At 39.9% G+C, this 13644-nt stretch overlaps 1 long non-coding RNA gene and 1 pseudogene across 1 annotated transcript; one reads left to right on the top strand and one right to left on the bottom strand.

The window, feature by feature from the left end:
- The first annotated feature begins 7316 nt into the window (after positions 1-7316).
- Positions 7317-8223, top strand: LOC115833835 (annotated as a pseudogene).
- A 1381-nt stretch (positions 8224-9604) lies between these two features.
- Positions 9605-13008, bottom strand: LOC115833834. The gene is made up of 3 exons (XR_004029093.1): positions 12835-13008; positions 10450-10552; positions 9605-10260 (listed from the first exon to the last, which is right to left on the bottom strand). It is a non-coding gene; the product is annotated as an uncharacterized LOC115833834 (long non-coding RNA).
- Between the last annotated feature and the right edge of the window lie 636 nt (positions 13009-13644).

Here is a 13644-nt window from a genome sequence, read left to right as displayed (position 1 = left end):
AAAGACTTAATTGTCATGCCACAAATTATGAAACTATTAGAGAAAAAGGTAAAAAAATGCTTTATAACATTGGACTGGGAAAGGATTATTAAAATAAGATTTCAAAACATAGGCAACAAAGTCAAGAATAAGCACACAACATTATTTCAAATTAAAATGCTTTCTCATATTAAAAAAACAAAAGATTGAAGAGACAGCTTAGGTGATGAAAGAAAATGTTTTCAGGCTATACATATGACAAAAGGCTAATATTCAGAATATATAAGAAACTTTAAAATCTCAAAATAAAACACACTTATAATCTAATTTAAAAATGCAAAAGGTCTTAATAGATGTTAGTCAAGAAGAGGGATACAAAAATGGCTAACTGGAACCTAAAAAGATGTTCTGCATTACTAATCATCAAGGAAATGCAAATCCAAACCACAATGAGGTACCACCTCACTCCCATTAGAATGGCTATAATAAAAACAAATAAATAATTAATTAAAGCAAGTACTAATGAGGATATAAAAAAAGAGTAGATGTATCCATTGTTGGTGGAATTGTAAATTAGTATGGCCATTATAGAAAAGAGTATGGAGGTTTCTGAAAGAAATTAAAAATAGATCTATTATATGATTCAGCAATTTTACTCCTGGGAGTATATCCAAAAAAAGGATAACACTGTGTCAAAAATATATTTGCATTCCCATGTTAATTACAGAACTAGTTATAATAGCTTACACATGGAATCAATTCAAATATAGAGCAACAGATGAATGGATAAACAAAATGTGCTATATATACACAGTGAAATCCTATTCAGCCATAAGAAAGGATAAAATTCTGTCAGTTAAAACAGTATGGATGAACCTTGAGGATACCATGTTGAGTAAAATAAGCCACATAAAGAAACACAAATACTTTATGATCTTCTTATCTCACTCATTTGAGGAACCTGAAAAAAAGGGTTGATATCAGCAAAGAGTACAACAGGGGTTACCAGAGACTGAAGCAGGAGGATGGGAAAAGGCTGCTTAACAGGTATTGTGTTATGACTAGATAGGAGAAATAAGTTTTTGTTTTTTATTACACAGTAGAATAAAAATAATTAATGAAAAGTTATCGCATATTACAAAATAGCTAAAAGAGACCAGTTGTGGTGGCACATTCTTGCAATCCATAAATTTTGGGAGACTGAGGTAGGAGAATCACTTGAAGTCAGAAGTTCAAGATGAGCCTGGACAACATAGTGCGACCCTCTCTCTATGAAAAATTAAAACATTAGCCAGGCATGGTGGCAGGTTTCTGTAGTCTCAGCTAATTGGGAAACTAAGGTTAGGAGATTGTTTGAGGTTACAGTAAGCTGGGGTTGCACCACTGCACTCCAGTCTGGGTGTTAGAGAAAGATCCTGTCTCTAAAAAAAATTAATACATAAAGATAAAATAAAATAGCTAGAGAAGAAGCTTTTGAATGTTCTCACCACAAAAATAACAAATGCATGAGGCAACAAATATACTAAGTACTGTGATTTTTATTGTTATACAACATATATATATAATTGTTTCCCCAAAATATGTACAATTACATCTGTCAATTTTAAAAAATGAATGAAGACTATAATGTAAAACCTATAGTTGTAAAATTCCTAGCACAATACAGAAGCGTGAAGCTTCATGTCAACTGGTCTCGGCAATAATTTGGGGGATGTAACATCAACGGATGAGACAACAAAAGCAAGTGAATACACATGGTACTAAATCAGTGTATGAAAAATATCCCAAACAGGCAAAGCAGAACATGGAATAGATATATGCACACTTATGTACATTGTAGTATTACTCACAAACATACTACCTGGAAGCAAATGTCCCTTTAAGGATGAGTAGATTCAACAAACAGGGCACGTATATTCACTGGGATAGCATTCAGCCTTAAAAATTAGGAAATCTTGAAAAGTACTACAATAAGGACAAATCTTCAAAACATTCTGTTAAGTAAAACAAGACAGTCAGAAAGGAAGACTGTATAATTACACTTATGTAAAATATTTAGTCAAACTCAAAGAAACCAAGTGTTGTAGTCTCAGCAGTGCACCAAGATGTAACAGTCTCCAATTGTCTGAGATAACACCCAGAGTTCTTTGTTCTACCTCTAAGGAGATTAAGGAGCTTGAACACAAAGGTGAGGTTGGAGTGAAAGTTTAAGAAGCAAGAGAAGAAAGCTCTTTGCCAGCAGAGATAGGTGTCTGAACGGGGTGCCCTCTACGAGACTGGGGTCCAGGGTTTTTATGGACTGGGAAGGGAAGGGAATGTGCCCAGTTCACAGGCTGTCTTGAAAAATGTGTGGCTCAGCTTGGCCCAGGACTTAGTCCCAGGACCAATCAGGAGCTGAAGGGATGATTGATACATGCTACTTAGCTTGGCCCAGGACTTATCAGAAGCTAAGGTGAAAGCTTGGCCCAGGAGCTTGGCCCGGTAGCAATCAGGGGCTGAAATCATTTTTCAGAGGTCAGACATACAGTCCAAATAAAGGAGAGTGTCAACTGGAATGCACCAGAGCCCACTGTGCCCACGCCGACAAAAGGAGAAGAAACTTTTTCCTGGGAGCCCACTGACTGTACAGAGACAAAGGCATTTCTTTTTTTCTTTTTCTGGTCTTTCTTTCTTTCTTTTCTTTTTTTGAGATGTAGTTTTGCTCTTGTTGCCTAGGCTGGAGTGCAATGGTGTGATCTCGGCTCACAGCAATCTCCACCTCCTGGGTTCAAGCGATTCTCCTGCCTCAGCCTCCCAAGTAGCTGGGATTACAGGCCTGCAGCTCCATGCCCGGCTAATTTTGTATTTTTAGTAGAGATGCGGTTTCTCCATGTTGGTCATGCTGGTCTCGAACTCCAGACCTCAGGTGATCCGCCCACCTCTGCCTCCCAAATTGCTGGGATTACAGGCCAAATAAAGGCATTTCTATGCTAGGTCAGTCTTGTTCCTTTTTCTGAGTGAGCTGGAGGTTTGTACAGGTTTTTATCTAAATGGGCCAGAGATTTTTCTATCTGTGCAGCCACGGGCATGTCTCCAAGCACAACGCTGTGTGCTAGTTCCCTTGTTGGTGTCTGCAGCTTGATTTTTTCCAGGCTTCGTTGTATGTTATGTAGGGATGAGACACTGACCAGGGACTTTCCAGGGACTCTTCTCTTGCTATATACCTAAGGCAAGCTAACTAACTTCTTTCTTAAGTAATGAGCATTTACTTTTACTTTTGTAAGACAAAAACTCTCTAAAACCTATTGCAAAACAATAGAACTATACCTACCACTTCTAAACCATATACTTAAAATGTTAGAAATGACAATGGCATGTTTTTAACTACAATTAGAAATTTAAGACTACCTAAAAGGCACAGTTACAAAATCTATCAAACATCACCTTCAAATAACAAAGAGTTCTTCTCACATAATTATATGGATTTAAAGTAAAATTTGATTATGAATTTAAGATTATTTCCCTGACTACTCACCAAGATAAAATAAAATAATCACTAGAAACCAAGAAAAGAGGGAAATTTATAGCACTAATATCCACATCAAAAAGCTAGAAAGGTCCTGGCATGGTGGCTCATGCCTGTAATTCCAGTAATTTGGGAGGCTGGGGCAGGCAGATCACTCGAGGCCAGATGTTCAAGACCAGCCTGCCCAACATAGCAAAACCCCATCTCTACAAAAAAATACAAAAATTAGCTGGGTGTGGAGATGCACATCTGTAATCCCAGCTACTCAGGAGGCTGAGACAGCAGAAATCACTTAAAACTGAGAAGTTGGGGTTGCAGTGAGCCAAGATCACGCCACTGTACTCCAGCCTAGGTGACAGAGTGAGACTCTGCCACAAGAAAAAACAAAAAACTAGAAAGATCTAAAGTTAACAGACTAACATCTTGATTAAAAGAACTAGAAAACCAAGTGAAAACGAACCAGAAACCTAGCAGAAAACAAGAAATAACCAAGATCAGAGTAGAGCTGAAGGAGATAGAGACACTAAAATCTCTTCCAAAAAAAAAAAGTCAACCAATCCAGGAGCTGTTTTTTTGAAAAAAAAATTAATAAACTAGATGGAACACTAGCTAAGCAAATAAATAAGGAAAGACAGAACAACCAAACACAAATAGAAATAATAAGGGAGATATCATCACTGATCCGATGGAAATATGAACAACCATCAGAGAATACTATAAACACTTCTATGCACATAAACCAGAAAATCTAGAAAAAATAGACAATTTCCTTGCAAAATAAGCCCTCCCTAAGACTGAACCCTGAATAGATCAATAATGTGTTCTGAAATTGAGGCAGTAATAACTACCCTACCAAGCAAGCTGAATTTGACCAGAAGTACAAAGAGGAGATGGTACATTTTCTCCTAAAACTATCCAAAAAAATTTGAAGACAAAGTTCTCTCTAACTCATTGTATCAGGCCAGCATCATCCTGATACCAAAACCTAACACAGATACAACAACAACAACAACAACAAAACATCATGCCAATATCTTTGATGAAAATTGTGCAATAATCCTCAATAAAATACTGGCAAACCAAATCCAGCAGCACATTAAAAAGTGCATCCACCACTATGGAATTGGCTTTGTCCCCAGTATGCAAGGTTGGTTCAACATATGCAAATCAATAAATGTGACTCATCACATAAAGAGAACTAAATACAAAAACCACATGATTATCTCAACAGATGCAGAAAAAGCATTCAATAAAATTCAACATTCCTTCAAGTTTAAAATTCTCAGTAAACTAGGAACGGAAGAAACATACCTCAAAATAATAAGAGCCATATAAAACAAACCCACAGCCAATATCACACTGAATGTGCAAAAGCTGGAAACATTTCCCCTGAAAACTAGCACAAGAAAAGGATGCCCTCTCTCAACACTCCCATTCAACATAGTATTGGAAACCTTGGCCAGGAAAATCAGGCCAGAGGAAGAAATAAAGAGTATTCTAATAGAAAGAGAGGGAGTCAAATTATCATTGTTTGTGGATGACCTGATCCTATATCTAGAAAACCCCATCGTCTCAGCCCCAAAGCTTCTTAAGGTGATAAGCAATATTAGCAAAATCTCAGGATATAAACTCAATGTGCAAAAGTAGCTAGCATTCCTATACACAAACAACAGGCAAGCAGGGAGACAAATCATGAATGAACTTTCATTCACATTTGCTACAAAGAGAAAAAAATACCTAAAAATACAGCTAAGAAGGAAAGTGAAGGACCTCTTCAAGGAGAACTACAAACAACTGCTCAGAGAAAACAGAGTGGACACAAAACAAATGGAGAAACATTCCATGCTCATGGAGAGGAAGAATCAGTATCATGAATATGACCATATTGCCCAAGGTAATTTATAGATTCAATGCTATTCCCATTGAACTACTGATGTTCTTCAGAGAATTAGAAAAAAAAAAACTTCTAAAATTCATATGGAACCAAAAAAAAACCCAAATAGCCAAGCCAACCTTAAGGAAAAAAAAAAAAAGCTGAAAATGTCACTCTACCTAACTTCAAACTATACTAGAAGAGTACAGTAACCAAAACAGCATGGTACTGGTATAGAAACAGACACATAGACAAATGAAACAAAACAGAGAGCCTAGAAATAACTCCACAAACCTTCAACAACCTGATCTTTGACAAAGTCAACAAAAACAAGGAATTAGGGAAAGGTCTCCCTATTCAATAAATGGTGCTACAAGAACTGGCTAGCCATGTGCAGAGAATTAAAACTGGAACCCTTCCTAACACCATATACAAAAATTAACTCAAGATGGATTAAAGACGTAAATGTAAAAGCCAAAACTATAAAAACCCCAGAAGAAAAAATCTAGATAATACCATACAGGATATAGGCATGGACAAATATTTTGTGACAAAAAGGCCGAAAGCAATAGCAACAAAAGCAAAAATTGACTAATGGGGTCTAATTAAACTAAACAACTTCTGCAGAGCCAAAGAAACCATCATCAGAGCAGACAACCTAGAGAATGGGAGAAAAATTTTGCAACCTATCCATCTGACAAACGTCTAATACCCAGAATCTATGAGGAACTTAAAATTTACAAGAGAAAATCAAACAACCCCATTAAAAAGGGGTCAAAGAACATGAACAGACATATCTCTAAAGAAGACAAACATGAGCCCAACAAACATGAAAAGCTCAACATCACTGATAACTGGATAAATACAAATCAAAACCACAGTGAGATACCATCTGACACCAATTACAATGGCTATTAATAAAAGGTAAAAAAAAAAAAGATGCTGGTGAGGTTGTGGAGAAAAGGGAACACTTTTACACTGTTGGTGGGAGTGTAAATTATTTCAAACATTGTGGAAGAGAGTGTGGAGATTCCTCAAAGACCTACAAGCAGAAATACCATTTGACCCAGCAATACTATTACTAGATATACACACAAAGGAATATAAATAATTCTATTTTAAAAATACATGTATAGATATGTTCATTGCAGCACTATTTACAATAGCAATGTCATGTAATCAATCTACATGCCCATCAATGGTAGACTGGATAAAGAAAATGTGGTACACCTACACCATGGAACACTGTGAAGCCATAAAATGTAAGGAGATGATGTCCCTTGCAGGGACGTGGATGGAGTTTGAAGCCATTACTCCCAGCAAACTAATGCAGGAACAGAAAACAAAACACCACCTATTATTATTCTAACTTATTAGTGGAAGCAGATCAATGAGAACACATGGACACATCAGGAAGAAAAACACACACTGGACATCTGTTTCCTGGCATGGGGGAGGGGAAGGAGAGCATCAGGAAGAATAGCTGCGGATTCTGGGCTTAGTACCTGGGTGATGAGATGATCTGTGCAGTAAAGCACAATGGAACACATTTATCTATGTAAGAGACCAGCATATCCTGCACATGGACCCCTAAACTTAAAATAAAAGTTGAAAAAAAAGTGTTTATCAATAGGCACCCCTGAACTTAAAATAAAAGTTGAAAAAAAAATGAGTATCTGGTAGATTCTCTATGTTAGACCCAAACTGAGGATCCCGAAGCTCCCACTGGGGGAATCGTGGCTGGGGGCACACTGGGGAGCCGCTGCCAAGGCCATCCACCCTCCTTACAGGCCGCCTCCCTTCCCGGCCAGTGACGGAAAGGAGAGGGGGAATGTGAACAGCTGTGGAAGTCAGACTCTCAGGAACTGAATCAGGCCCCAGCCCATGCCACCCAGCCAAGTCCAGCCAGCATGCCCGCCAGTCTTCCCAGCCAGCCAGCCCAGCCCTCAGGATTGTTAGATGGAACAAGGATCCATCATCACCCAGGCATGGAGGAAAGATGCCCTGGTCCTTACCAAGGAAGGCCTGGTTTCCAAAGTCCTTTCCGAAGAGGCCTCATGTTTGTCACATCTTTGAAAGCCCCTTTCTGCTGTTCTTGCTCCCAGCATGTTGGGAAGTCAAGTTCCCCCGCTGAGCTCTCCACACATAAGGAGGACGTCAACACCATTGCTATGTCGGATCAGCTCCAGGGTCTCCAGTATCAGTTTTATCAGATCCCAGGAACCTGCCTGCTCCCAGAGGTGACAGGGGAAAATCAAGTAAGGATCTGTTTGGTCACGGACCTGGATGAAACCCTTGTGCATAGCTCCTTTAAGCCAATCAGCAATGCTGACTGCCTACTGCCTATAGAGATTGAGGGGACCACTCCCCAGATCCATGTGTTCATGAGGCCTTATATGGATGAGTTCCTGAGATGAATGGAGGAACTGTTTAAATGTGTTTTCTTCATTGCTCTCTTCATTCCAGCCTGAGCAAGTATGCAGATCCTGTGATGGGTGTGCTGGACCAGTGTGGGATGTTCTGGGGCTGCCTATACCATGAGTCGTGTTTGTTCCACCAGGGCTGCTATGTCAAGGACCTCAGCCATCTGGGGAGGGACCTGAGGAAAACTCTCGTCCTGGACAACTCGCCTGCTTCTTACATCTTCCACCCAGAGAATGCAGAGCCTGTGCAGTCCTGGTTTGATAACATTCCAGACAGCAGCTGCTGCACCTGACATCAATCTTTGAGGAGATGAGTGGAGCAGAGGGCGTCTACACTAGCCTCGGGCAGCAGTGGGCCCTTAGCCTTCCCTGCTCCCCAGCAATGGCCATCACAGCAGGGGACTTTCCCACACTATGCCTTTGTGATCAGCCTGAAAGATTGAAGACTGGAACACCTACCCACATGGGCCTGGAAAGAGTGAGAAGTGATTGAAAAGAGCTTTAGGACAGCTTCGATGCTGAGTGGGTGAATGCAAGACCAAGGATACCCAGAGCTACTTGCCATCAAGTTGTTGGGTTCCTGAGATGTGGATGTGAGAGAAAGAAAGAGAGCATGTGTGTTTTTCCATGAACTGGGGCCCCATGTATGTAGTGTTTCAGTGGGGGAGAAGCTGAAAGACAATGACTCTTCCCAAGCTAGCTTGTCTCCTCTCCTCTCACCCTATGAGCCCCTGAGCTCCATAGGGATGAAGATGATTGAAGGCTCCATTGCAAACCTGGTCTTTCCTCAGTGCTGCAAGGCCTATGCCAAGGAGAAAGGAAGGGTATGCCTTTGGGTGTTCCAGACACACATCTTTCTGAAATATTTCTCCAGCCAGTTGTTGCAGACAAAAGATGACATTTCTGGGAAGATGGGGATTTATGTCCAGACCAGTAGCCAAGCTACCAGGTCTTGTGGCCCAAAGGCTATGCTTACTTACCTCCAGCCACGTGCCTGGGATGGATCCTTTCTGCATCTCCCCAAGGCTCACCACTTAGCCATAGCCTCAAATCTGTGGGGAAGGAGCTTGTCTCCCCGCCCTGCAAGAAGACAAATAACTGATTTGTGTTCTTTTGACTTTGTTTTAAAATTCTCTTAAAAAAAGAAAGAAAACGTATCTGAAACTGAAAAAAAAAGGAAAAAAGATGACATACTTACATAGGTGAACAACGCATAGATATATCTATAAGCAACGAACGCTGCTAATTCACATATAAATTAAACATCACATTGTCATAAAGTGTACCGAGTTAAAAATCATCATTCAACTCATGATATCAAGCTTTAAAAGCAAAAATACAATTACCTGATCTGAGAAAACATAACCCCGCAGAAAAGAAACACAATAACACAGAATTGAAAGTAAGAAGAGATTTTAATGCATAAAATCCTGAATACAACATAGATATACAATGAAAAATAACTCCTTTCTTTTTATTAAGACAGAGTCTTGCCCTGCCGCCCAGGCTGGAGTGCAGTGGTGCGATCTCAGCTCACTGCAAGCTCCGCCCACTGGGTTCACGCCATTCTCCTGCCTCAGCCTCCCGAGTAGCTGGGAATACAGGCACCCGCCACTACGCCCGGCTAATTTTTTGTATATTTAGTAGAGACGGGGTTTCACCATGTTAGCCAGGATGGTCTTGATCTCCTGAGCTCGTGATCCACCCGCCTTGGCCTCCCAAAGTGGTAGGATTACAGGCGTGAGCCACCGTGCCCGGCGGAAAAATAACTCTTTAGATATCTACAGCTTTCAAGTGTATGCACTCATGAACAGCAGACATTTTAAGTCATTGGCATTTAATAAATTGCAGTAAAATTATACAGAAAATACATTACAATCATTAATAATAGGCTCTAATGGGAAGAATTTAATAAATAATCATTAAAAAGACAGGAGAATTTTATTATGTTCTCAATATGTTGCTGCTATTCTTACAACATAATATAATAAAACTATATGACTATAATATAGCTTTCAGGAGCTAAAAAAGCCTTCTATTTTCAAATAAAAGAACAACATAAATTTTGCAAAACACAATGAGCATTACTGAAGTATAAAGTATTTATTTGGAATTAAAATATACCATCATTTAGATACAGACTAAAAAAAAGAATAGAAATGTTAATGATTCCTTTCTGCCTGCAGTGAGGTTAAAATTACAACCAAAAATTTTAATAAATATGTAGCACCTACAAGAAATTTTATTGACAGCTTACATAAAGTGTAAATTTGAGCAATTTAGTTTAGAATTTTTTAATCTGAAAATCACCAGCTTGACATTCACTTCAGAAAGTGAAAGGTAAAGGAGAGTAACATAAGCAAGATGACAGAATGGGAGGTTCCGCATCCACATCCCCCACAACATAATGCAGCTGCCACAGCAAACATAAGTGCATTCATGAAAGCCTTGGAATCCAGTTCAGAGTTTGTGACACCCAGCTGGAGGCAAAGACCAAGGAAGACATCTTCAGAGGGTGAGAACTTGACCAAGTGGCAAGCTTGCCAATCACGGTCTTGGCTTCAAAAGAGAATACAGCCACATCTTACTGTAGACTTGGCTATAATTCATTTGACCTTGGTCCTGACACTGCAACAATCTGCCAGAAACACAAGAGAATTCATACTCACCTGAGACTTAGGTGACAGGCCTGCAGAACTTGGTTCTCTCTGTAGTCCCTGAATTAGGCAAAACACAACTTCTTTCCTTCTCCAGCCATGGTCCAGAAGAAATCTTCACATTGATATGATGAAATGCTAACTAACAATATGAAAAATACTAAAGTATAAATGTGACTACAAATGGCAAATACACGCTGAAATTCAGAATATACTAAATTGTTATCATCTTAAACTAGACTATTAAAATACAAGATGTTTTACATAAGTCTCATGTTAACCACTAGGAAAAAAAAGCTGTAGCAAAGAAAAAGAGAAAGTAATTAAAGCATATACAAACAACAAATTTACACATTGGATATGGTGGCTCCTGCTTATAATTCCAACACTTTGGGAGGCCAAGGTGGAAGAATCATAAACTCCTTGGGTGTTGTGGTATGTGTCTGTAGTCCAAGCTACTTGGGTGGCTAAGGTGGGAGGATTGCTTGAGCCCAGGAGATTGAGGCTACAGTGAGCTGTGATATGCCACTGTACTTCAGTCTGAGCAAGAAAGCATAACTTTGTCTCAACAAAAATTAACAATACCACAGGAAGGACAGAACCAGAAAAAAAAGAAGCAAACTTAAAATGGACAGAAAACTACAAATTTAAAATAGTAACTGCTTACCTATCACTACTTTACATATAAAAAGATTAAATTACCTAACAAACAGATACTGCTATAGACTGAATGTCATCTCCAAAATTTAGGATAAAATTTAATAGCCAATGTGATAGAATTAAGAGGTGGAACATTTAAAAATTAATTAAGCTATAATAAGCACTCTGCCCTCATGAATGGATTAATGTTCTTATAATGGGAATGGGCTAATTATAACAAGAATGGATCTGTTATTAAAAAAAAAAAAACTCTCTCCCCAAACAAATCTCTCTCTCAAATCTTTGGCCACGTTATTATCCAGCAACAAGACCTTCAACAGATACCAGTGTCATGTTCTTTTGCCTTCTCAGCCTCCAGAATCATGAGTCAAATAAAATTCTATTCTTTATTAATTACCAGTCTGTGATATTCTGGTATAGCAGCACAGAAGAGACTAAAGCAGACAGACTGGATGAATGAATCTTTTCAACCTCATAATATGCTGCTTATAGGAGACTCACTTTTGAATTAAGAGCATAGGCTAAAAGTGAAAGAATAGAAAATGACATTCCATGCAAATAATAACCAAAGGGGTGCAATGGTAGTTATGCTTAAATTAGACAAAATGGACTTTCTAGCAACGTCTGTCACAAGCATGAAATCAGTTTACCATATAATAATAATAGAGGTTAATTTGTCAGGAGAATATAGCTATATATATTTATGCACCCAGAAGGGAGGCTTCTAAACATAAAAAGCAAATTTTGACAGAACTGTAGGGAGAAGTAGAAAGAAATCCAATAATAGAAAACTTTAATGAAATGTACAATAAAGGACAAATAGTTAAGAGCATTGTAAATTGGCAAGGGAAAGCTGTTCTCATTTGTTGCATTTAAGAATGCAGCAAAGAAAGTGGGGAACTTATAATTTTACTGCAAGCTTGAGTTAGGCTGAAAAATAGGGTGGTCGATTAGAGGTCCCACTTGCCATACATTAGAAAAACACCGGGGAAAACCAGTCCTCCACTGGAGAGTTAAAATAATTAAAGAGCAGAAAATTAGACTAAAGTGGCTCTAGTGCCCTGTGTTCATAGGTGTAAAAAAAAATAAGAAATCTAAAACCTAACTCAAATACATTTCCTATAAACCACTATCTTAGGCTGAAACAAAATGCAGGTTTAACCAATCATAAATATGCAATTAACATCTTAATATGTAACCAGGAAATTTCCTTCTGGATAGTTCAAATAAGGCGACTACATAACTGTAATCAATTCTTGAATTTGGGTTGCTTTCTCATGTACCTTATAAAAGCCTTTCCTTTATGCCCCTCTGGTGGACCACAAATCATGGCTGGGTGCTTTCCATTTCACCAATCACTGTTTGTTCACATAAACTGGTTAACGTTTTAACATAGACTCCCGTTAATTTTTAACAAGAGAGACTGGGGACCCCACGGGCTGCAGCTTCTCCCACGCAACACCCAGTCACGGTTCTCCCTGATGACCCACCTGGCATCCCTGAACAACCTGCGAAATACTCAGGGCTGTGGGCGCAGAGCAGGGCGCTGCCCAGGGACAGGACGGGACGGGAGGGGCGGGACGTGGGGGTCCCCGCTGCTGGCTCAGCGGCCATCTTGCGGCCACAGGGGACTGAGAGCCAAGCCTCGGGAGACTCGGAGCTAACCGTGGGGAGGCCGGTCCTGCCGGTTTCACTGCCTGCTCTCCCCTCTCGGGATGCCGAACCCCGCATACTCACCATTTCCCAGCTTCCAGGATGTCCTGGCACCTTAACTATGCGTTCCCAAGGACCTACAGATCACAGGGCAACAGGGGCTGGGAGAGAGTAGCCCGGGGCTCCCAAGGTGGAAGAGGCGAAAGAGGAGACGGATCCCAAGCTCCTGTCCCAGCGCCAGCGAGAGACAAAGGCCCCGCCAAACGCCGGAAACCACGCCCTCCTTTCCTCTCCTCTCCAATTGCGCGCCTGATTGGGCAGTTCCCACATCAGTGTCGCTGACTGGATAAAACTCCAGGACCCACCCACCCCCACCTGACTCCCGCCCCTACCCCTACTCCCCCTCAGCGTTAGTGCATTTTTCTTTGTTTTACTTTCAGTTTTGGAATACATGTGCAGAACGTGCAGGTTTGTTACATAGTTTTATATGTGCCATGGTGGTTTGCTGCACCTATCAACCTGCCATCTAGGCTTTAAGCCCCACAAGCATTAGGTATTTGTCCTAATTTTCTCCCTCCCCTTTACCCTAACTCCCTAACAGGCCCCAGTGTGTGATGTTTCGTTCCCGGTGTCCATGTGTTCTCATTGTTCAACTCCCACATATGAATGAGAACATACGGTGTTTGGTTTCCTGTTCCTGTGTTAGATTGCTAAGGATAATGTTTTCCAGCTTCATTCATGTCCCTGAAAAGGACATGAACTCATTCTTTTTTATGGCTGCATAGTATTTCATGGTGTATATGTGTCACATTTTCTTTTTCCAGTCTGTCATTGATGGGCATTAGGGTTGATTCCAAGTCTTTGCTATTGTAAACACTGCTGCAATAAACATAC

The sequence above is a fragment of the Nomascus leucogenys genome, unplaced genomic scaffold (assembly GCF_006542625.1).
Source record: "Nomascus leucogenys isolate Asia unplaced genomic scaffold, Asia_NLE_v1 000816F_86666_qpd_obj, whole genome shotgun sequence".
Lineage (NCBI taxonomy): Eukaryota > Metazoa > Chordata > Mammalia > Primates > Hylobatidae > Nomascus > Nomascus leucogenys.
Note: the sequence above shows the minus strand (reverse complement) of the source record. Positions and strands in the feature narration are given on the sequence as shown.